Source organism: Zalophus californianus, chromosome 15 (assembly GCF_009762305.2).
Source record: "Zalophus californianus isolate mZalCal1 chromosome 15, mZalCal1.pri.v2, whole genome shotgun sequence".
In the NCBI taxonomy this organism is placed as follows: Eukaryota; Metazoa; Chordata; class Mammalia; order Carnivora; family Otariidae; genus Zalophus; species Zalophus californianus.
Genome location: NC_045609.1, coordinates 86,073,304 through 86,098,435, shown reverse-complemented (window position 1 = coordinate 86,098,435; position 25,132 = coordinate 86,073,304). Strand labels below are relative to the sequence as shown.

General features: G+C 42.5%; 1 protein-coding gene and 1 long non-coding RNA gene across 3 annotated transcripts in view; both read left to right on the top strand.

The window, feature by feature from the left end:
• Positions 1 to 25,132, top strand: part of C15H10orf143 (chromosome 15 C10orf143 homolog) — a 42,805-nt gene that overhangs the window by 320 nt on the left and 17,353 nt on the right. The gene's annotated exons all lie outside the window — the stretch shown is intronic.
• LOC113923602 lies at positions 2 to 6,585 on the top strand. Its single transcript, XR_003520379.2, has 3 exons — positions 2 to 440; positions 678 to 777; positions 6,452 to 6,585. It is a non-coding gene; the product is annotated as an uncharacterized LOC113923602 (long non-coding RNA).

Genomic DNA, 25,132 nt, shown 5'->3' with positions numbered 1-25,132 from the left:
CCCCCCGGGGCCTGGGCGTGAGGAACGGGATGGCGGAGTCCCTGGGCATGCCCCGCTGGGCCTCGCGTCCCCCCGGGGGCCTTCCCGGGAGGAGGCCCGGCCGGGGTCACGCCCGCGCCCTCCTGGCGGGGTGGGTGGGGCCAGGGGCGGGGGGCGGGGTCAGGGGCGCGGCTGCGGCGCTGCCCTCCCCCCCCGCCCGCTTCCGTTCGCGCCTGCGCGCGGATGCGGGAGCGGGGCTCTTCTTGTTCCCCACTCTGCGAAGGACCTGAGCCAGTGTCGTTAGCAGTGTCCCTGACCCGTGAGCGGGCTCGGGGTGTGCGCGCTGCTGCTCGCGAGTCACGCCCCCGCGTGCAGGCGCCGGACCGGGCGGGGTGGGGCTGCGGGGTGAGCAGACGCGCCGGGGTGGAGTGCTTGGAGCGGAGAGAACTGGGTGCGGTGAGGTGAGGTGACTGGTGGCGGGGGGGGCCCGATCAAGGTCGGGCGGGAGCTGGACCTGCGCGGTCAGGCCTGCGTCAGACTGGGAGGGAAGCAGGATGGGAGACCGGGAATCGCTTAGCCTTTTAGGGAGCTGGAGGGAGTCCCGTCGGGGGGGGGGGGAGCGCTCTGTGACTTCCACCTCTGCTTGCGAATTGGCTGGTTCTCACCCCACCTCCTTTATTTCTCGGTTCCTTGCTAAGAGCACCAAGGAGCCGCCAGCCTTCCCAGCATCGAGTTCTTCTGTTTCTTCTGCGCCTACAGGCTTGGTAAGCCTGGAATCTGCCCCCTGAGTTAATGCAGGTACTGTTTTCTCAGATGTTTTGCACGGCATAACAAAAGTGGCTAGTCTCCTTCCCTCAGTGAGCTTCCTCACCCCCCACTGCCTGACCACGAAGCCGCTGTCACTTAGGCCCTGTCACAGAAGCACCCCACTTCCAGGGTCCACGTTACCAGGGCACAGGTTAAGCTTCTGTAACGGAGGCTTCAAACCACATTGGCTCCAACGAGGTGGAAGCTTGATGCTGCCGCTCATAATGTGTGAAGGTGAGCAGTCCAGAGCAGTGGAACGGGGACCCTAAGTACAGGTATGGGGCTGGTGCTGCCAGAGCAGAGACATCCAGGGACCCAGATTCCTCCGGTCTCCTGGCTCCTGCAGTCCCCAGTGTTGTCCTCTTTGCGAGGTCAGCGCTAGGTCATCACTACATTGCTCACATTCCATACGCTGGGAAGTAAATAGTAAAGTGACATGATCATACTGACATTTTAAGAGCTTATTCTGGGAACTCTGGGGAGAATGAAGGGTATGGGGGTCAGAGTTGAGGCAGGGAGGCAAGCAGTGTCTGGATTACGAGAGGTGACAGGCTTGGACAGAGAGGACCGTGAGACAGTGAATGTCAACAGAAGGCTCTGTATATTGCAGGAACAATGCACAGGTCTTGCTGATGGAGTGGATGTGGAAGGTCCTGGAAGGGGAGGAGTCTGGGCTGGCTCCCAGGGCTGTGACTGGAGCACCTGGGTGGGCAGCAGTACCGTTACTGAGAGAAAATTGGTGTGGAACTGCAGGAGAAAAGGAGCTCCGCTTGGGACACACTGCATTTTCCATCTTTGGGACATTTAACAGAGGTTACAGATCCTGCTAGGCATTGAGTGGTTACCAGGTGGATTATCTGAATTTCACAATAACCTGTTACTGTTCCCAGATTACAATTGAGGAAGCTGAGGTACAGAGAGGTTAATCAGCTGGCTCGAGGATACATAGCTAGTAGGGAAATAGGGCTTAGACCCCACCGTCTGCGTCCAGAGCCTGTCCTCTTGGCTATGGGGCTCTGTAGCCTCCCGCATGGAGCTTCGCAACAAAGTCCTAAATTGGCCATAAAATGATGAAAAGTGTGATGCGACAGGCTGTCAGGGGCCAGGCACCAGAGGTCATTATTGATCGGAGAGGAAGAAAGGCTTAGAAGAGAAACCTTGAGTGATCTTTCGGATTGCAGTGCTGAAACTTAAGTGCCCAGCTTGAGGCTGCAGTACTTCCCTGCTGTTACCCAGGAGTAGTGAGTTCAGTGTCTAATTGCCAAGGTGTGTATGGCCCTTAATCTGATAAAGTCCTTGTTTATATTGTGTTCTGCCTTGGTCTTTGATCTAATAATCTAGATTGAGTTCAGTGAAGTGTCCAAGTCCTGAGTCTTCCGTTCTCTCTCTCTCCCTCTCTCTTTCTCTCTCTCTCTCTCTCTCACACACACACACGCCCCCTTCCAGAATTTGGTACATGGAAAGTGCAACCCATTTCCTACCTACAGATTAGTGACTCTACACCCTGTGCATGAGAACCACCAGTGGAGTTTTAGAAACTGCAGCTGCCAGGACCCACCTCTGTAATAGCTCCAAAAGTGATTCTCAGGCAGAGCCAGAGGCAGCCACCTGCTGGAATCCCCAAGTGTCCTGATTGTGGGAAGGGTACCTTATGTGGTGACATGTGGAAGTATGGTAGGGTTTATCATTTCTGTTAGGCAGACAAGGTTTGAGCACCTCTTGTGTAGCAAAAGCAGTATTCTAGGCTCTGCAAAAACAAAAGTGAAATCCTTGGTTAGATTGACCCTGAGACCTGGGGGCATCCAGTGCTTGGCTCTTTCAGGGCCCTGCCCACGGCACAGTCACCACACTACATGTTCCAGAAGGAAAGCGCATGCCCAGGACACCTAGAGGCGTCCATACTCAGCCTGTACCAGCCATGAAGACGCTCTTTCCAGACGACCTCTGTAAAAAGCAAGTTCTCTGAGAGAGCAACTCCGCAATGTCTGGGCTCACAGTCAAATTGGTATCTTTTCCTCTGCGTTGATCCAAGATCCCATTTTCCAGCTTTTGATTTCTAGAGATAAGTGGCCATTTCCTCTATTGTAATTTCCTTTGAATCTTTGTCAATATCCTGTAAAAATAACATATCAGGATGCATTAATGAATTGGCTGTTGACAGGCTTTTTTGCTTATCACTTGTTTTTTCTTTTAAAAAACATTTTCACCTTAGTATTTCTTTTTTGATATGTACTTTTTTTAGTTAATGAAGTATAATGTACATACAGTGTTATATTAGTTTCAGATATACAGTATAATTATTCAACAGTTCTGTACATTACTCAGTGCTCATCACAGTAAGTGTGCTCTTAAACCCTTTATTTCACCCTTCCACCCACCCACCTCCCCGGTGGTAACCACCAGTTTGTTCTCTTTATTTAAGAGGGTTTTTTTGGACTCCTTTCGTTTGTTCCTTTGCTCTGTTTCTTAAATTCCACATATGCAAAAGCATATGGTATTTGTCTTCTTCTGACTTATTTCACTGAGCATTATATCCTCTAGGTCAATCCGTGTTGTAAATGGCAAGACCTCATTCTTTTTTTGTGGCTAAGTAGTATTCCATTGTGTATATATACCACATCTTCTTTATCCGCTCATCTGTGGACGGACACTTGGGCTGCTTTCATATCTTGGCTTTTGTAGATGATGCTGCTGTAAACGTAGGGGTGCGTGTATCTTTTTGCATTGGTGTTTTTTATTTCTTTGGGTAAATACCCAGTCATGGAATTACTGGATCATATACTAATTCTATTTTTAATTTTTTGTGGCATCCCCACACTGTCTTCCACGGTGGCTGCACCAGTTTGAGCTCCCACCAGTGGTGCACAAGGGTTCCTTTTTCTCCATACCCGCACTAACACTTGTTATTTCTTGTATTTTTTATTTTAACCATTCGGACAGGTTGTAGTTTTGATTTGCATTTCTGTGGTGATTAATGATGTTGAGCATCTTTTCGTGTGTCTGTTGGCTGTTTGTATGTCTTCTTTGGAAAAATGTCTATTCATGTCCTGCCCATTTAATTGGATTATTTGGGTTTTTTGTTGTTGAGTTGTATGAGTTCTTTGTATAGTTTGGATGTTAACCCTTTATTGTATATATCATTTGCAGTTATCTTCTCCCATTCAGTAGGTTGCCTTTTTGTTTTATTGGTTGTTTCCTTCGCTGTGCAAAAGCTTTTTATTTTGATGTAGACTCAGTAGGTTATTTTTGCTTTTGTGACCCTTGCCTCAGGAGACATATCTAGTAAGAAGTTGCTACGGCCATTGTCAAAAAGGTTGCTGCCTGTGTTTGCTTCTAGGATTTTTATGGTTTCAGGTCTCACATTTAGATCTTTAATCCATTTTAAATTTATCTTTGTGTATGATGCCAGGAAGTGATCCAGTTTCATTGTTTTGCATGTAGCTGTCCAGTTTTCCCAACACCATTTGTTGAAGAGGCTGTCTTTTCCCCATTGCATATTCTTGCCTCCTTTGTCATAGATTAATTGACCATACAACTGTAGTTTTATTTTTGGGTTCTCTAGTCTGTTCCATTCATCTCTGTTTCTGTTTTTGTGCCAGTACCATGCTGTTTTGATGACTAGAGCTTTGTAGAATATCTTGAAATCTGGGGTTGTGATCGCTCCAGCTTTGTTCTTCTTTCTCAAGATTGTTTTGGCTATTCGGGGTCTTTTTTGGTTTCTTACAAATTTTAATATTATCTGTTTTAGGTCTGGAAAAAATGTTCTTAGTATTTTGGTAAGGATTGCATTAAATTTATAGATTGCTTTGGGATAGTATGGACATTGTAACAATATTGGTTCTTCCAATTCATGAGCATGGAATATCTTTCCATTTGTTTGTGTCCTTAATTTCTTTCATCAGTTTTTTATAGTTTTCAGAGTACAGGTCTTTGACCTCTTTGGTTCAGTTTATTCCTAGGTATTTTTTTATTTTTGGTGCAATTATAAATGGGATTGTTTTCTTAATTTCTCTTTCTGCTACTTCATTATTAGTGTATAGAAGTGCAACAGATTTCTGTATATTAATTTTGTATCCTGAGACTTTACTGGATGTTTTTGATGCAACTGTGGAAATTTAGATGTGAGTAAATTATGAAGTTCCAATCTACCATTTTCACCAATTTTTGGTGTTATGAATAGTTGCCTCTAAAATCAAGGGCTGAGGATATCTTATATCCACTCTGCTCTGTTTTATAACTTTTAGACCTGCCTTTGCTAGTACTTGAAAAATTATCCAGTAAATTTAGCTAGTAGTCCTTGTCAGCAAAACCACTTAGACATGTTGATAGCTTTAACTCCATTCAAGTAACCCTATGGGGTCTAACTTGAGAGAAAATCCAGAGTTAAATTTGCTTGTTTCACCTTGTAGGATATAGATTTTTATAGCTCATCTGCTAAGCAAGATCCCAACTGTGAGAACCTAATGAGTACTGGCGGTGGTGCCGACCCCAGCAAAACCCTTCACTCTGCCTTTCTGTGGTCGCTCTTTTCATTCAAGATAATTGCAACCCATGCCTCAAGAAACAAGTTATTTAATTCTCTCACTCATTTGTAGTTTTAAGGTTCATCTGTTGAGCTACTTTTACTGTCTGTTCTACTCAGTTTAATTGTATTCAGCCATCTTCCTATTTAGATGAAGGGAAGCTTACCAATAATTCACCTTTGGTTATATCTCTAATACACATGTTCACACTGCCACCTGCATATAGCCTCGATCATTTCTAGTTTTTGGCAGATTTCTTTACATACAACACAGAAAAGTCAAAATGAGGTAACGGTCAGTTGCGGGTACTTGACCATGCTTGGGGGGCTCTTTCAGGTGTCTCCTGGGCTCTGCAGTCATGGCTGGAGGACCATGATGTGGCTTCTGCTTCTTCAATTATCAGATGCCCAGAGTTGAGCAAGGCATATAGTAGGTGTTCAGCAAATACTTTTTGACTGATTAACATGTTGAGGGTGTGTGTGTGTCTAACTGAAAAGAAACAAAGGGAGGATTACACTAATGCATAAAATCCTTGGAGCTTTCAAAGTATCATTTGTTTAGGGAAAATTATAACTCAGCTGGCAAAGCCCCAGCAGTGTGCCCCATCATCACCCTCATGGTCATGACTGCGGCTCATGTCTTTTCAATTTCTCTCGTGTTCATTATCAAAACAATGTTGCTTAGCTGCTTTTTTTCTTTCAAGCGTACAAAGAAGTGATTTTTTGGTAAACTTGCAGTTGTGCAACCATAACCCCCAGTTTTAGAGCCCTTCCATTGCCTCATTTGTGCCCATTTTGCAGTAACTCCATTCCCCGCCCCAGCTCCAGGCAACTGCTAATCTTTATTTTTCTAGATTTGCCTTTTCTGGACTTTTCATATAAACAGAATCACATGTGCTTTTTCTTGCAGCTGGCTTCTTTCCCTTAGTGTGGTGTTTTCCAGGTTCCTCCATGGTAGGACATGTATCTGTAGCTTGTTCCTTTTTATTGCTAAATAATACCCTATTGTACAAATATACCACATTTTGTTTATCCATTTTTCATTTGATAGACATTGTGTTGTTTATCCTTTTTGGATAAATTATGAATAATGCTGAAAATTTGGAAAAGTCACATGCAGATGTTGGTTTCCCTTTCTCTTAGACACGGAGGACTGGGATTGCCGGCGCGTGTTGCCCGGGGAGCTGCATGCTGTTTTCCACAGTGGCACATTCTGCATCCCCACTGGCAGCCCGTAGAGGGCTCCAGTGAATCCGCATTCTCTGTTGTCTGATACAGTCCTAGTAGGTATGCAGTTGGGGGTCTCACTAGGATTCTAATCTGCATTTCCCTAGTGACTTGCTGTTGAACATCTTTTCATGTGCTTTTTTATCACTCATAACTTTTTTGGTGAATTATTCAAAACTTCTGCTCATTTTTAAAAACAGCTTTGTTTATAATTTACATACCATAAAGTTCACTCTTTTAAAGTAAACAGGTCAGTGGCTTTAATATATTTACAGAGCTGAGTAAATATCTCCATAATCTAAATAAAGAACATTTTCATGACCAAAAAGAAACTTGGTTCCCGTGGGCAGTCACTCTCTTTCACCCTCCCCTAGCCCTTAGCAACTGCCTATTGACCTTCTATCTCTATCAGTTTGTCTATTCTAGACAGTTCATATACACAGAATCACAATATTTGGTATTTTGTGACTGGTTTCTTTCAGTTGGCCTAATAATGTTTTTGAGGTTCACCCCTGTTGAAACATACATCAGCATCTTACTCCTTCCTGTTAGTAAATAATATGACACGATATGGCTATACCACATTTTGTTTATCTGTTATTCAGTTGATAGACATTTGGCTGGTTTGTACTTCTGAGATTTTATAAGTAATGCTGCTGTGAACATTCACGTACAGGTGTTTGCATGGACATATGTTTTCATTTCTCTTGGGCAGTTATTTAGTTGTGGAATTGCTGGGTCATATGGTGACCAGATGCTTAACATTTTGAGGAATGGCCAAACTGTTTTCCAAAGCAGCTGTACCATTTATGTTCCCACCAACATGGAATGAGGGTTCTAGTTTCTCCACAGCCTTGCCAACACTTGTTACTGTCTCTTTTTGATTATAGCCATTCTGGTGGTTGGGAACTGCTATCCCATTGTGTTTTTGATTTGCATTTTTCTAATGACAAATGATGTTAAATGTCTTTTCATGTACTTACTGGCCTTTTGTACATCTTTGTTGGGGAAATCACTATTCAAATCCTTTGCCCACTTAAAAAATTATGTTGTCTCGTTGAATTGAAAGACTTTTTTATATAATCTGGATACATGTCTTTTAACATATAGATGATGTGTAAACATTTTCTCCAAGAAGGTGGCTTGGCTTTTTACTTTCTTAATGGTGCCTTTTGAAGCTCCAGAGTTTTGGATATTGATGAAGTCCAGTTTATCAATTTTGTTTCTTTATAGATCATGCTTTTGGTTTCATATCTTAGAATTCTTTGCCTAAGATCACAGAGATCTTGTCCTATGTTGCCCTCTAAAGATGTTATGCTTTTAGCACTTACATTTAGCTCTCTGATCCCTTTTGTGTTAATGTTTGTGTGTGGTGTGTAGGGAGGGCCCTGAGTCTCTCCTTTGCATGTGGACCTTGAATCGTGCCCATACCATTTTTGATGAAGACTGTGTTTTCCCCATTGAGTTGTCTTGGCACCTTTGTCAAAAGTCAGTTCACCATAAGTGTACGGGTTTATTTCTGGATTCTTAGTGCTGTTCCATTGATCTGTATGTTTATCCTATGCCAGTACCACACCGTCTTGATTATTGTAGATTTTTTTAAGTTTACTTTAAGTTTTGAAATCTTTCTCTCTCTTTTTTTTGAGATTTTATTTATTTATTCATGAGAGACAGAGAGAGAGAGAGGCAGAGGCAGAGGGAGAAGCAGGCTCTCCGCAGAATACGGAGCCCGATGCGGGGCTCGATCCCAGGACCCTGAGATCATGACCCGAGCTGAAGGCAGATGCTTAACTGACTGAGCCACCCAGGTGCCCCTCGAATTCTTTTTCATACATTGTTTGGTTTTTAGTGCTTCTTTGGTTGTATTTTTCAGTCTTGTCTCCCCAGTTAGACTGAAAGCCCACTGAAGACCCAGCTCTGTCATTTCAGATTACCAGCCTCCACACAAGTTAGTTCAGGTTTTTGGATTTCATTTTTCTCATCTACAAAATAGAAATAAAATTTCTTACCCTTCCTATGTCATGAGGTTGTTAAAAGGATCAAATGAAGTAACAAGTGTGGAAACGCTCCTAAACTGTAGTTTTTATCATTGTGAGTGACCTTTATTAGCCCCACTTATGGTGAGTAAATTTGTATACCTGCTTTCCTAAGATCCTTCACTTTAATCAGGAGTGTAACTTTGGTTTATAGTGGACTTCGTAAATCTCGCAAGCCTGTGCTTGATCCTCAGTAAGTCTAGTAAGTTCATTCATGTTTTTTACTTTAATTGGAAGTATGAGTGTGGCTTTTTTTTTTTTTTTTTTTGCTCTGTTGTCTTCCTCTAGGTCGCTAGCCCGCCAGGAATTAAGTTGTCCCTCTTGCTTTTGACTATGGTCTTAGACTGCTCCTCTTCCCTAAACCTCCCTGTGTCCCAGCCAGACAGGGTGGGGGGTGTGCTGGGGAGCTCATGTACGGTAGGTTGACACATCTTCCAAAAAGTGGTTAACAGCTGAGTGAAGCACGGCATCGAGATGTAAGATCCATGTGGTTAAAGTTTTAGTATGCTCTGAGAGCATGGAGTGGAGAGGAGGAATCCTAACTTCTGGTCTCCATAGTGGACACTGTGTCAGGTTTCACTGTCCTCACCTCCCAAGAAAGCGACCCTCCCAAGAGGGCAAGATTGTTTTCCAAATCACAGTGTTATTGAAGAAGACTCCGTGCTTGATGGAAACTGTGTTTTCTCTGTAAATGACAGTCTGTAGGGCCTTACTAATCTTGCTGTTCCAGCATTAATGGTTCTGTATTCAGGGCCGGTGGACATGCTCCTCCACCAAAAGTAAACTGTCTTTACTGAACTATACAGCCTCACTCAGCAAACTGTTTCTGGTAACTAGGACTCAATTAACCAGCATTACACACTGCTAATACAAATGATCTTTAGAAAAAAAGGCCATTAGTCAATAAAAATCCCCATAATACCTTCAGAATGAAAGGTTAGATGTGTGTGTGTGTGTAGAGAGAGACTCACCATTAACTGCAATTCCGAGTTCTAGTGATTTACATTGGTATTCTATCTAGAGTATGTATGCTCTACTCGTGTACTAGTGTATGCATTAAAGATGGTTAATTCAAGGTGTTTAATTTTTTAAGAGTTAAGCCATTTTCTTGTGTAGATTAGAGAGAATACAGGATGTTTCTCTGTTGAAGTGTTCAGGAAATTGGCATCTGTTTTCGTCTCCACACTCCTCTGGGGCATAGAGTGGAGAACAGGTTTCCGGAGGTGGCCCAGGCCTGTGCTCTGTGGGCTTGTGCCCCCTCTTCTGGCTCACCAGTGTGTCCCAGGTGCGTCATGAGCACATCCCCAGTCTGGTTTCTACAATTCTGCCAAATCGTGAAGCCTGTAACACTCCTCCCTCCCCCCATTTATCCAGCTGGGCCCCCATCGCTTCTAATAACGGAGAAAGTCCGCGGCAACAAAGGTGGGCTCGCGCCTCCTCAGCGGAGGGCACCTCGTCTTTGCCAAGACCTGCCAGGGGTTTTGTTCTGTCATTGAGGCGACACAATACATATTTTATACTTTAATTTATGTGTCTTATCAAGTGTCTTTTCTTAGCCAACTGTGTTTCTGTTTCAACTGTTCTCTAGTGAGGTTGCTATTCGATTGATACTCAATTATTGTTAAGTAATGGGGTCTTTGTGTATACTTGGGATTTTAATTTTGTTTATACAGTGCAAGTGTCTTCTTAGTTGGGTGGTAAATCTTCATCTGCCTTTATGAAGGCTGACATATCCTCTCCAGGAGGGAGTAAAAGTGAGCCATGTAACAGAATCCTAGAGTTAAATGTCTCTGCAGGCTTCGTTTTCCTTTGGTCCAAGCCAATCCATAATAACTGGACAATTTGCCAAGTAAGTATACAAGTCAATGGCATATGCAGTCAGCTCTCAATAATCCACCGTGAATAGCAGAAAACATGAATAATTTAATCCACTCAGCTGGTCGGGAGCCCCCAAGCAGGTAACCCCCATGTCCCCTAGAGGAGCCCAGCTCTTACCGACCACCTAGGTACCAGCATGACTCCCCCTTTCGCCTGCCACCGGGTGTGGGGACCCAATTCCCTAACCGCCTGAACCACTTAAAGAATGTCAGCTTGTCGCCGTGGATGATCACAAGTCTGCTGACCTTAAAATGTAACAAATGTTATTTGACTCCACACAGAAATGGTTTAGAATGCACTTCCAGTGTTTTAGGTTTCATCCAGAAAGTATGGGTTCTAGCTCAGAGTCACCCGTCCGTGCCCTTTTGCTCTCCTTTCTGGCAAATCTGATGTTGTTCAGAAACAAGCAGGGAAATAATATCACTGTCAGCCCGCTGTGGTGTAACTGATGGGGGAAGCTTGAAGCCTGTGTATAAAATGACATGGGGCGTATTTAATATTTCCACTTTTTCCCTTTAGCCCAAATTGTGGGAAGTTGGCAGTAAACCAGTTTTACACATCGAGCTTGTGTTGACAGTGTAAAGATTGAGTACATCCTGAGTAACTGGAGATCTAGGTCCTCGGTCTTCTTGGGTGTTTTCTCTGACTTGGGCAAAGGCACAGAAGGCTGCATTCTTTGCAAATGTCTTGAAGATGATTAGTAGGATTACTGCAGTATCTGGGAGAAGAAGAATTGGATGTACTCCGATAGACCAGAAAACCACACAGGTGTCAAATTAAGGTTAACAAGGGCGCTGAGGAGAGCCCTTCCATGCAGAGACGAACACTCAGCACCAGGGCTGGGGCAGCTGCTTCACGTGGAGAAGACTCGGGGGCAGTGGGGGATGCCCACCTCTCTTGGATGTGCCACACCATGTGGCCACTGCGCCCGTTCCACTAGGGTGGGTTTCTTCTGTGTAGACGCACTGGCTGAGCCGTGGAAGGCGGTCATTCTTCTCTCTACGGTGGGGGCCACTTGGCTTTGCAAGTATTTTTTATGGTTTATTTTAAGAGGGATATTGACAGTTTAGAAACTCTGGAGCAGGATGTCTAAGGATAGGAAGAGTCTGGAAAACATCTCAGGTGTGAGATAGTGAGAGGCAGTAGGAATGGTTGGTTGGAGAGAGGAAAGCTCACAAGTACCTGAGCGCGATCTGCAAACATCTGGAAGGATGTTTATCTCCTGCTTGAGGGACTATTTATTTTATGTTGCTCAAGAGGGGAAAATTAGAATTAGTGGGTTGAGATTATGGGAAAGCAATTTGGCTTAAATCAGTATTTCTAGAAGTATGGTATACGCACCACCAGGGGTATGAGAGATTGCTTTCTCTTCATCTTCAAAAACTTTATTTCAAAGTAGTTATAGATTTACAGAAAGGTTCCCCCCCCCCCCCCCCACAAAATAATGTAGAGAATTCAGGTATACCATCAGCTAAGCAGCTTACGTGATGATAGTACAGTGAGCGCACCGTGAAATTAGCCCTGGTGAAGCGCTGCTAACTCTGCTCGACCTTCTCCTGTCTCACCTGTTTTCCCACTAACAGCCCTTCTCTGACCCGGACGGGCTCCAGGGCCCACACTGCCGTAGTTCGTGTGCTTCTCGGTCTCTTCAGTCTGCGTGTGACACTAAGCAGTGCTCATGACCTTGACACTTTGAGTGAACGGTAGTCAGTTACTCTGTAGAGTGTCACTCAGTCTGGGTTGTCTGACGTTTTCTATGATTAGATGAAGACCGCAGAGGTGAAGTTACGCCTTCTCAGTGCATCAGATCAGGGCTGCACGGTGCCAGTCACTACTGCTGGTGTTGACCTTGTCCCTCCGTGAAGGTCATTTCATCCACTGTAAAGCCACTTTCTTTCTCTTTGTAATTAATAAAAACCTTGGAGGAGATGCTTTGAGGCTGTGCCAATATCCTGTTTCTCCTTAAACTTTTGCCTAGTGATTTTAGCATCTACTGGTAAGTCTTGTTTGAAATAACTTTCACTGTGGCATTTACTTCATGGTGGTTTTGTATTTTCCTCATTCCTTTACACCTGTTAATTAGAATTCTGCTGAAAAGGAGAACACTAACTCTTCTCCCTCAATGATGTATTCATTCGCTGATGTCATGGTTAGACTCCCAGGTCTTTATTCTCTGGATTACAATCCAGTGATGTTGTTACTCATTTTATTGCCCAAGCTGTTTGGCTTTGGCCACTGGGAACCCCTTCAGGATGGCGTGCCTTTGTCTTTTTGACGTGTCCTCATCCTTTTTAAAGAAACTTACTTTGGGTGACACAAAATGTCTCAGGCTCATCTTATGCTTTCCCTGTTCCATGCCTGAACCAGCGCCTCTCCATGGAGCCTAGATTCCTTCAACGGGAGAATGGTAGTTAGAAAGCAGTTTCTACGTGCTAGGTATAGTCTTGCTACCACTAGGATGTCACCATGACAGCAGACATAGCTAGAAAATGTACGTATGGGTGTATGCATACATCCTAGTAATGTAAGTATTCGTACTTATGCTTCCTATTATGTGCACATCCACACAGCCGTATGTATTCCTCTGCTGCTGTCTGGATACATATTGAAAACTGCATTCATGCTAATACTTCCAGTCCTGATCCAGCACCCCTGGGTTCTTTTTTTTTTTTTTAAGGATTTATTTATTTGAGGTGCGAAGGAGGAGAGGGAGAGAGAGAATCTCAACCAGACTCCACACCCAGCATGGAGTCCAATGTGGGGCTTGATCTCACGACCCTGAGAGCACTACCTGAGCCAAATTCAGCAGTCAGATGCTCAGCCGGCTGAGCCACCAGGCGCCCCACCACTAGGTTCTTTAATAGTCTTCTCCCTTCCCTTATTTGTAACTTACCTCTTCCACAGGGAGAAACCTGGCTCTTCTTAGTTACAATATGTTTACTTATTTATTCAATCCCAGTATACCAATAAAATAGTTTCAAATTGCTAATCTGTAAGAAACAGATTTGCTAACTAGAGTCAGTATTTGCATACAGCTTTTTTGTCCTTAGACTTAAGAGTTTCTAGTGAAAATCGTATTTTCCAGAATTACTGAGGATCGTTCTCTATTTCAGTGTGGCTGTGTTACTTGTTTGTAAAATGGTTTCATTTGTTACCATTTGTGTTCCATTTGGGTCTGATGTCCTGGTTGATTTAAATTTGGTCCTTATTTTCGGGTATGTGAAGTGTCACTGGTTCTAAGACTAGAGCTTCTGTAGAATTTGCATCAAGTGTCTGCCTCCACTTTATACCTGTCGTCCCCCTTCTCTGGTACCTTTTCCCACCCACTCTTCATGGAAACCAGCGTCTTTAGTTACTGGCGCCTCCTCCCTGTATTTCCTTTGTGCAGATGAGCAGACGGGTGCGGGTGTTCTCATCCCCCTTCCTGCGTTGCACATCTTCTTCTGCACTTTGTCACTGTACGTCCTGGGAATCGCTGCGAGCCCATGCACACAGGTCTTCCCCTGTTTTTTACAGCTGCCTGGAGCTGTGTTGCTGAGATGTGCTGCGCTTCTCCAGCTGCTCGCCAGCCTGTGCCTGTTTAGGTGGTTTCCAGTATCTTCCAGCTTAACCAGTGCTACAGGGAGTAACCTTTGTGCAGCCTCTTTTCACATGTTGTTGTAGGTATGCCTACCCAACAGGTTCCTGCAGGTATAATTTCTGGGTTAAAAAGTCTCTGTAGCTTTTGTTAGGTATCACCAAGTTTCCTGCAGAATTTGCAGCCCAGGAGATGCCTTTTTCCCTACAGCCTCGCCAACAGAGTCTGCATCACACCTCAGCATTTTGCCAGTCTGACAGATGCCAAGTGCCCTGTGGGGTCTTTTTGTTTGCTCTTCTCTAAGTGTGAGTGAGCTTGAACTTGTAAATTTCTTTGTTAATTATCTGTACATGGCTTTTTCCCATTTTTCTTTTGTGTGTTTGGTCCTTTGTCCCTCATTTTCTAGGAGAGTTTCATATATTAAGGGGAGTGGCCCTTTTCCTGTGGTATGTGCTGCAGATATTTTCCTCCAGTTTGTCAGTTATCTTCTGTTTTGTCTAGGGTACCATTTTGTTTTGTTTTGTTTTACCCTGCAGACATTTTTATTTTTATGTAGTCAAATTCATCAATTTTTGTTTCATTACTTCTGGGTGTGGAGTCATAGGGAGAAAATCTCCCTATACCAATGGCTCACCCATGTTTTCTTCTAGGAATTCTATAGTTTCATTTTCTCACATTTTTAGATCCTTAATCCATTTGAGGTTTATTCTTATATATGATACAAAAGACACATCTGATTTCATCTTTTTCCAGATGGCTACCCAGTTGTCCCAGCACCATGTGTGAAAAGGTCCATCTTTATCCCAGTGACTTGTGATGGCAAATTTCCATATATATTCAGGCTTATTTCTGGACTTTTTATTCAGTCCCATTTGTCTATTTGTCTGTTACCAGCACCACCCTTCTTACATAGAGTCTTTATAGTATGGTTTTATGTCCAGTGGTTTTAATTTTGTTTTTTCATCTTTATTGATAAAAATATTAGTCTAATGAATTTTTCTCTGATTACTGCTTTAAAGGCATCCCATAGATGCTGATTTTTCTCCCCAGGGCTTTCTTGGCTATTCTTGCATGTTTGTTTTTCCACGTGACCTTTAGTGTCAACTTGTGCAAGTCTACACTGTGGTCTATTAGTATTTTTACTGACATTACATTGACTTTATAAATTAACTTAGGGGCAACTGTCATCTTTCTAATGTTAAGTCATCCTAACCAATAATAGATGCTTTTTCATTTGTTCGTTTCTGCTTTCGTTGTCTTGCAAGAATGTTTTACATTATCCTTGTGTATATAGGTTGAGTGCAATTACTATTAAACTTATTCCTAAACATTTACTCTTCCTGGTTGCAATGATCTAAAATGGGGTTTTCTCTAACACCTTATTATTATATGTCAAGGCAATTTTTGTATGTTAACTTTGTGTCCTACTCTTCAATTGATTCTTTAATTGTTTGGGTTAGTTTTATCATTGATTCTCTGGGGGTTTCGAGATATGTATTATGATATCTGCAAATAGTGATAGTTTTACTTCCTTACCCATTCTTATGCCTCTGCTTGACTTATCTTTTGTAATTACATAGGGTAATGTAATACATCTAGGGTAGGGCAGTGGTAAGCAGAAATGGAGACTGGGCATCCTTGCCTCGATTTTAGTGGAAATGCAGCTAGTCTTTTCCCATTAAATAAGATACTTGCACTGGGAATAAAGTATGTATATTTTATCATGTTAAGAATATATCTCTCAATTTCTGTTTTCTGTAATTTTTATAAATGGGTTTTAAATTTTGTCAAAGGATTTTTCAGTATCTGGGTAGATGATCATATGTCTTTTCCTTAGGTTTATTAATATGAAGAATGATACTGGATTTCCTAATATTGAACCCAACTTTCATTTCTGGAAAAAATCCTACTTGGTCATGGTATGTGGCTTCTTCCTGTGGTGTTAGATTCTGCTTGTTAATGTTTTATTTAATATTTGTGCATTGATATTCGTGAGGGATACTGGCCTGTGGTTTTCTTTCTTTGTTCTTCTTTATCTGGTGTATCAGTATTATACTTCTTCATAAAAGGACTTGGGGACTTTTCCATCCTCATCAGTGTTCTTTAGCAGTTTATGTAGAGCATTGGAACTCTTTGGTCTTGAGCATTTGGTAGAACCTCCTGTGAAGCTGTCTGCCCTGGTGCTCCTTGGGGAGGTGCCTGCTTAGGAACCTTTGTCTTCTCTGACTCTCGTCTGGTTCGGCTCTCTAACTGCAGTGGAGTCAGACTTGGTCATGGCCATCTGAGCTTCCTCGGGGAGTTGCCCATGCCAGCGACATGTTCAAGTCTGTTTGCATGGAGGTCTATAAAAGAGCCCCTTAGGATTTTTAAAATTTCTTGTTTCACTGGTCACTTCCCATGTGTTATCTCTTATTTTCTGTGTCTGTGCTTTCTCCCCTTTTCTCTTGATCAAGTAGCTGGTAGATGGTCTACTTTGTTAATTTCTACCCCCACCCCTGCAAAAAACCATAAGACTTAGAATTACTGGTTAGCTCTGATGTTTCTAATGGAAAACCTCCCCTTATGAGTCAGCGTTTCCCTCCATTGTTTCTTCCTTGCATTTTCATTTGGGTTACTAATAAGATAATATTTATTGATTGATTAATTTTATTTTTTCATTTTTATTGGTAAAAATATTAGCATAATGAATTTTTCTCTGATTACTGCTTTAAATGCATTCCATGGATTCTGATACATAGTGTTTTCTGTGTAATTATTTCTTAAAAATTCTATACTTTTACTTTAAAATTTTTTATTGTTATGTTAATCACCATACATTACGTCATTAGTTTTTGATGTAGTGTTCCATGATTCATTGTTTGCGCACAACACCCAGTGCTCCACGCAGAATGTGCCCTCCCCAATACCCATCACCAGGCCAACCCATCCCCCCACCCCCCTCCCCTCCAGAACCCTCAGCTTGCCCCTCAAAGTCCATTGGTTCGTCTCCCCGATGGTTCGTCTGCCCCTCCAATTTCCCCCATTCATTCTTCCCCTTCTGCTATCTTCTTTTTTTTTTCTTAACATATATTGCATTATTCGTTACAGAGGTACAGATCTGTGATTCAACAGTCTTGCACAATCACAGCGCTCACCATAGCACGTACCCTCCCCAAAGTCTATCACCCAGCCACCCGGTCCCTCCCACCCCACCCCCACTCCAGCAACCCTCAGTTTGTTTCCTGAGATTAAGAATTCCTCCTATCAGTGAGCTCATATGATACATGTCTTTCTCTGATTGACTTATTTCACTCAGCATAACACCCTCCAGTTCCATCCACTTCATTGCAAATGGCAAGATCTCAGTCCTTTTGATGGCTGCATAATATTCCATTGTATATATACACCACATCTTCTTTATCCATTCATCTGTCAGTGGATATCTTGGCTATTTCCACATTTTGTCTATTGTGGACATTGCTGCTATAAACATCGGGGTGCACGTACCCCTTCGGGTCCCTACATTTGTACCTTTGGGGTAAATACCCAGTAGTGAAATTGCTGGATCATATGGTAGCTCTATTTTCAACTTTTTGAGGAACCTCCATACTGTTTTCCAGAGGGGTTGCACCAGCTTGCATTCCTACCAACAGTGTAGGAGGGTTCCCCTTTGTCAGCATCCCCGCCAACATCTGTCGTTTCCTGACTTGTTAATTTTAGCCATTCTGACGGGTGTGAGGTGGTATCTCATGGAGGTTTTGATTTGGATTTCCCTGATGCCAAGCGATGTTGAGCACTTTTTCATGTGTCTGTTGGCCATTTGGATGTCTTCTTTGGAAAAATGTCTGCTCATGTCTTCTGCCCATTTCTTGATTGGATCATTTGTTCTTTGGGTGTTGAGTTTGATAAGTTCTTTATAGATTTTGGATACTAGACCTTTATCTGATATGTCATTTACAAATATCTTCTCCCATTCTGTCAGTTGTGTTTTGGTTTTGTTGACTGTTTCTTTTGCTGTGCAAAAACTTTTTATCTTTATGAAGTCCCAATAATCATTTTTGCCCTTGCTTCCCTTGCCTTTGGCGATGTGTCTAGGAAGAAGTTGCTGCGGCTGAGGTCGAAGAGGTTGCTGCCTGTGTTCTCCTTTAGGATTTTGATGGACTCCTATCTCACATTTAGGTCTTTCAACCATTTGGAGTCTATTTTTGTGTGTGGTATAAGGAAATGGTCCAGTTTCATTCTTCTGCATGTGGCTGTCCAATTTTCCCAACACCATTTGTTGAAGAGACTGTCTTTTTGCCATTGGACATTCTTTCTTGCTTTGTCAAAGATGAGTTGACCATAGAGTTGAGGGTCCATTTCTGGGCTCTCTATTCTGTTCCATTGATCTATGTGTCTGTTTTTGTGCTAGTACCATACTGTCTTGTTGATGACAGCTTTGTAATAGAGCTGGAAGTCTGGAATTGTGATGCCGCCAGCCTTGCTTTTCTTTTTCAACATTCCTCTGGCTATTCGGGGTCTTTTCTGGTTCCATACAAATTTTAGGATTATTTGTTCCATTTCTTTGAAAAAAGTGGATGGTATTTTGATGGGGATTGCATTGAATGTGTAGATTGCTCTAGGTACCATTGACATCTTCACAATGTTTGTTCTTCCAATCCATGAGCATGGAATGTTTTTCCATTTCTTTGTGTCTTCCTCAATTTCTTTCATGAGTATTTTATAGTTTTCTGAGTACACATCCTTTGCCTCTTTGGTTATATTTATTCCTAGGTATTTTATGGTGATGGGTGCAATTGTAAATGGGATTGACTCCTTAATTTCTCTCTCTTCTGTCTTCTTGTTGGTGTATAGGAATGCCACCGATTTCTGTGCGTTGATTTTATATCCTGCTACTTTACTGAATTCCTGTATGAGTTCTAGCAGTTTTGGGGTGGAGTCTTTTGGGTTTTCCACATAAAGTATCATATCATCTACAGAGAGTGAGAGTTTGACTTCTTCTTTGCCGATTTGGATGTGTTTGATAATCTTTTTGTTGTCTGATTGCTGTGCCTAGGACTTCTAATACTATGTTGAATAGCAGTGGTGATAGTGGACATCCCTGCTGCGTTCCTGACCTCAGGGGGAAAGCTCTTAGTTTTTCCCCATTGAGAATGATATTCACTGTAGGTTTTTCATAGATGGCTTTTATGATATTGAGGTATGTACCCTCTCTCCCTATACTCTGAAGAGTTTTGATCAAGAAAGGATGCTGTACTTTGTCAAATGCTTTTTCTGCATCTATTGAGAGGATCCTATGATTCTTGTTTTGTTAATGTATTGTATCACATTGTTTGATTTGCAGATGGTGAACCAACCTTGCAGCCCAGGGATAAATCCCACTTGGTCATGGTGAATAATCCTTTTATTGTACTGTTGGATCCTATTGGCTAGAATTTTGGTGAGAATTTTTGCATTCATGCATCCATGTTCATCAAGGATATTGGTCTGTAATTCTCCTTTTGATGGGGTCTTTGTCTGGTTTTGGGATCAAGGTAATGGTGGCCTCATAAAACAAATTTGGAAGTTTTCCTTCCATTTCTATTTTTTGGAACAGTTTCAGGAGAATAGGTATTAATTCTTTAAATGATTGGTAGAATTCCCCTGGGAAGCCATCTGGCCCTGGGCTTTTGTTGGGAGATTTTTTGATGACTGCTTCAATTTCCTTTGTGGTTATAGGTCTGTTCAGGTTTTCTATTTCTTCCTGGTTCAGTTTTGGTCGTTGATACATCTCTAGGAATGCATCCATTTCTTCCAGGTTATCTAGTTTGCTGGCATAGAGTTGCTCATAATATGTTCTTATAATTGTTTGTATTTCTTTGGTGTTGGTTGTGATCTCTCCTCTTTCATTCATGATTTTGTTGATTTGGGTCATTTTTCTTTTTGATAAGTCTGGCCTAGGGGTTTATCAATCTTGTTAATTCTTTCAAAGAACTAGCTCCTAGTTTCGTTGATCTGTTCTACTGTTCTTTTGGTTTCTAGTTCATTGATTTCTGCTCTGATCTTTATTATTTCTCTTCTGCTGCTGGGTTTAAGCTTTATTTGCTGTTCTTTCTCCAGCTCCTTTAGGTGTAGGCTTAGGTTGTGTATTTGAGACCTTTCTTGTTTCTTGAGAAAGGCTTGTATTGCTATATACTTTCCTCTTAGGACTGCCTTTCTGCATCCCAAAGATTTTGAACAGTTGTGTTTTCATTTTCATTGGTTTCCATGAATTTTTTAAATTCTTCTTTAATTTCCTGCTTGACCCATTCATTCTTTAGTAGGATGCTCTTTAGCCTCCATGTATTTGAGTTCTTTCCGACTTTCCTCTTGTGATTGAGTTCTAGTTTCAAAGCATTGTGGTCTGAAAATATGCAGGGAATGATCCCAATCTTTTGGTACCGGTTGAGACCTGATTTGTGACCTAGGATGTGATCGATTCTGGAGAATGTTCCATGGGCACTAGAGAAGAATGTGTATTATGTTGCTTTGGGATGGAATGTTCTGAATATATCTGTGAAGTCCATTTGGTCCGGTGTGTGATTTAAAGTCTTTATTTCCTTGTTGATCTTTTGCTTAGATGATCTGTCCATTTCAGTTAGGGGGCTGTTAAAGTCCCCCACTATTATTGTATTGTTGTCAATGTGTTTCTTTGCTTTTGTTATTAATTGCCTTATATAATTGGCTGCTCCCACGTTAGGGGCATAGATATTTACAATTGTTAGATCTTCTTGTTGGATAGACCCTTTAAGTAGGATATAGTGTCCTTCCTCATCTCTTATTACAGTCTTTGGTTTAAAATCTAATTTGTCTGATATAAGGATTGCCACCCCAGCTTTCTTTTGGTGTCCATTAGCATGGTAAATGGTTTTCCACCCCCTCACTTTCAATCTGGGGGTCTCTTTGGGTCTAAAATGAGTCTCTTGCAGACAGCATATGGGTAGATCTTGTTTTTTAATCCAGTCTGATAGCCTGTGTCTTTTGATTGGGGCATTGAGCCCATTTACATTCAGGGTAACTATTGCAAGATATGAATTTAGTGCCATTGTATTGCCTGTAAGGTGACTGTTACTGTATATTGTCTGTGTTCCTTTCTGGTCTATGCCGCTTTTAGGCTCTCTCTTTGCTCAGAGGATCCCTTTCAATATTTCTTGTAGGACTGGTTTTGTGTTTGCAAATTCCTTTAGTTTTTGTTTGTCCTGGAAGCTTTTTATCTCTCCTTCTACTTTCAATGACAGCCTCTGTAGATATAGTATTCTTGGCGGCATATTTTTCTCGTTTAGTGCTCTGAAGATATCATGCCAGTCCTTTCTGGCCTGCCAGGTCTTTGTGGATAAGTCTGTTGCCAATCTAAGGTTTCTACCATTATAGGTTACATATTTCTTCTCCTGAGCTGCTTTCAGAATTTTCTCTTTGTCTCTAAGACTGGTAATTTTTATTATTAGATGTCGGGGTGTTGACCTATTTTTATTGATTTTGAGAGGGGTTCTCTGTGCCTCCTGGATTTTGATGCCTGTTTCCTCCCCCACATTAGCAAAGTTCTCTGTTATAATTTCCTCCAATATACCTTCTTCCCCTCCCCACATTAGGGAAATTCTCTGTTATAATTTGCTCCAGTATACCTTCTGCCCCTGTCTCTCTTTCTTCTTCTGGGATCCCAATTATTTTAATGTTGTTTTGTCTTATGATATTGCTTATCTCTCGAATTCTGCCCTCGTGGTCCAGTCGTTGTTTATCTCTCTTTTTCTCAGCTGCTTTGTTTTCCATCATTTGGTCTTCGATATCGCTGATTCTCTCTTCTGCCTCATTTATCTTAGCAGTTAGTGCCCCCATCTTTGATTGCACCTCATTAATAGCTTTTTGATTTCGACTTGGTTAGATTTTAGTTCTTTTATTTCCCCAGAAAGGGTTTCTCTAATAACTTCCATGCTTTTTTCAAGCTAGTATCTTTAAAATCATGATTCTGAACTCTAGGTCCGACATGTACTAATGTCCGTATTGAGTAGGTCCCTGTCAGACGGTACTACCTCTTGTTCTTTTTGTTGAGGTGATGTTTTCTGTCTTGTTATTTTGTCCAGAGGAGAATAGATGAATGAGAGAACCAAATGCTAACAGGGTAACAACATCCCCAGAAAATATACTCTAAACAAATCAGAAAAGACCTGAAACCAGGGAAAAAGAAATAGAAAGAAAGAAAAAACAAAGTGGAAAAACAAAGAAAAAGATAAAAACAAACAAAAACAGAACAAAACAAACAAAAAAACCAGAATATGATCGAATATGATCAGGCTGGTGCATAGATCAGTGCCACACATTAGATTTTGGGTCTATTTTGGTCTGTTGGAAGAAAGTGCCTCCCAAAATTTTAAAGAAAGAAAGACTTGTGTATGTACAAAATAAGGGTTGATATGATGATAAGATGGACTATGATTGTAAAGATGAAAAGTATAAAAAATTTTATAAAAGGAATTGATAAGTTGTTTGAAAAAAGAAGAGGATTTAAAAAAAAAGAAAAAAAAAGGGAGAGAATGTGATCAGGCAGGAGACTAGGACAGAGCCATACACTAGTGATTTAGGGTATATTTTGATTTGTTAGAAGAAACTGTATCTCAAAATTTTTAAAAGGAGAACAACTTATATATATATGCCCAAAATAATGGTAACTACTATGAAGGGATAGAATATGACTCTAAAATGAAAAATAAGAATTTTTTAAAAAGGGATTGATATGATGTCTGATGAAAAAGGGAAAAAGAAAAATTCAAAAAAAAAAAAGACAGTTAAAAAAATTAACTTTGAAAGACTAATGAATCATGGTAAAAAAAGGCATGAATTCTATGTGCAGTATTCCCCTAGCGCTGGAGTTCTCCGGTTCTCCTTGATCGGTAAACTTGGTCTTGGCTTGCTGCCTGTTGGTGCTGATCTTCTGGGGGAGGGGCCTGTTGCCGTGGTTCCCAAATGTCTTTGCCGGAGGCAGAATTGCCCCGCCCTTGTCGGTCTGGGCTAAGCAAGCTGCTTGGGTTTGCTCTCAGCAACCCAAGTACAACCAACCAACTCTGGTACAGCTTTGGAGGACCAGGGCGAAAATGATGGCCTCCCAATCTCCAACCGGAGGAGCTGAGAACTCGGGGCCCCGCTCCTCAGTGCGCCCCCAGAGAAAAGCAGTCACTCCCGTGTCCCCGGTCTCTGGCCGCACTCCGTGCTCACCCGGCCTGTGACCGAGCGTTTCTGTCTCTGGCACCCGACCCCGCGCGGAGTCTCCAAACCCAGCAGATCCCTGCGGTGCGTTCCCGCGCCGCTCCTCCCGGGGGAGGAAGGGGAGTCTCCCCGGCTCTGCCGCTTGTTGGGTCCCTGCTGGAGGAGCAGTGGCCCGACTGGGCCGCGGATCACAGTTTGTGGCCACCCTGAGCTGAGAGCCCCCGCCTCGGCTCCGTCTCTGCAGCCGGCTTCCCCGCTCCGATCCCTGGGAGCTCTGGCGCACTCAGGCTCCCCCGGTCTTTCTGTGACCCCGAGGGTCCTGAGACCACACTGTCCCGCGAGGGTTCCACCCCCCGCTTAGCCACTGGAGCGACGTCCCTCCGCGGAGCCGACTTCTGAAAGTTCCATTTTTGTGCTCCGCGGCTCCATCACTTGCCAGAAGCGGCCGACGGAGGCCCCCTCCCCCGCCGTCTATCCTCCTGAATATCGCCTCGGATTCACTTCTCCGCAAGTCCTACCTTCCAGAAAGTGGTTGCTTTTGTGTTCAGAGAGTTGTTGCTATTCTTTTCTTCGATCTCCTTTTGAGTTCCTAGGTGTTCAGAATGGTTTGATCCCTATTCAGCTGAATTCCTGAGACCAGACGAAATCCAGGTCTCCTGCTCCTCCGCCATCTTGCTCTGCCCTCCAAATTCTATACTTTTAGTTTGTATTTACTCTTTCACTAAAAGTCAATATAGGTTTTTTAAATATCCAAGTGGAAATGACTTTTTTGTTTTTGTTTTTGTTGATAATGTATACTTTTATTACATTGTGATCAGAAAGTATTGTTTGCAGTATTTCTACATTATGGAAATGGTTGATGTTTTCTTTGTGACCTAATATATGACCATTGTAGGGAATGTGCAATAGATTCTTTTTTTTCCTTAAAGATTTTATTTATTTGAAAGCAAGGCAAGAGAGAGAAAAGAAGCTGGGGGAGGGGTAGAGGCAGAGGGAGAAGCAGTCTCCCTGCTGAGCAGGGAGCCCAACGCGGGGCTTGATCCCAGGACCCTGGGATCATGACCTGAGCCGAAGTCAGACACTTAACTGACTGAGCCACCCAGGCGCCCCTGTGTGATAGACTCTTTAGGAAAATGTGTATTCTCTATTATCAGGGTATGGACTTCACTGTATATCTGTGAGCTCTACCTTGGTTGATGGTGTTGCTTAGATCTCTCTCTACTTATTTCTTGTGTACTTGCTCTGCCTTGTATGGAGATGGTGTATTAGATCTCCCATTTTTTTTTTTTATTTTTTATTTTTTTAAAGATTTTTATTTATTCATGAGAGACAGAGAGAGAGATAGAGAGAGAGAGGCAGAGGGAGAAGCAGGCTCCCAAGGAGCAGGGAGCCCGATGCGGGACTCGATCCCAGGACCCTGGGATCATGACCTGAGCCGAAGGCAGACGCTTAACCATCTGAGCCACCCAGGCGCCCTAGATCTCCCATCTTTAGTACGTGCCTATGTGCATCTCCTTGCATATCCTGTCACTTTTGTTTCGTAAAGGGGGTGGTTATTTTTCTTTTAAAGATTTTATTTATTTGAGAGAGGTGGGGGGGGAAGCACAGAGAGAGAGTGAGAGGGAGAAGCTGACTTCTCGTTGAGCAGGGAGCCCGACGTGGAGCTCCCTCTCAGGACACTGAGATCATGACCTGAGCCAAAGGCAGATGCTTAACTGACTGAGCCACCCCGGTGCCCCAAGGTGGTGGTTGTATTACTTGGTGTGTAGATGTTCATGAGCATTATGTCTTCGTTGCAGACTGTGGCTTTTAATATTAAATATATCCTCTTGTGTTTAACCGTTTGTGATGTGAATTCTACTTGGTCTACTTCTCTCTTTTTGTTTCATTTACCTTTTCCAGCCTTTTGCT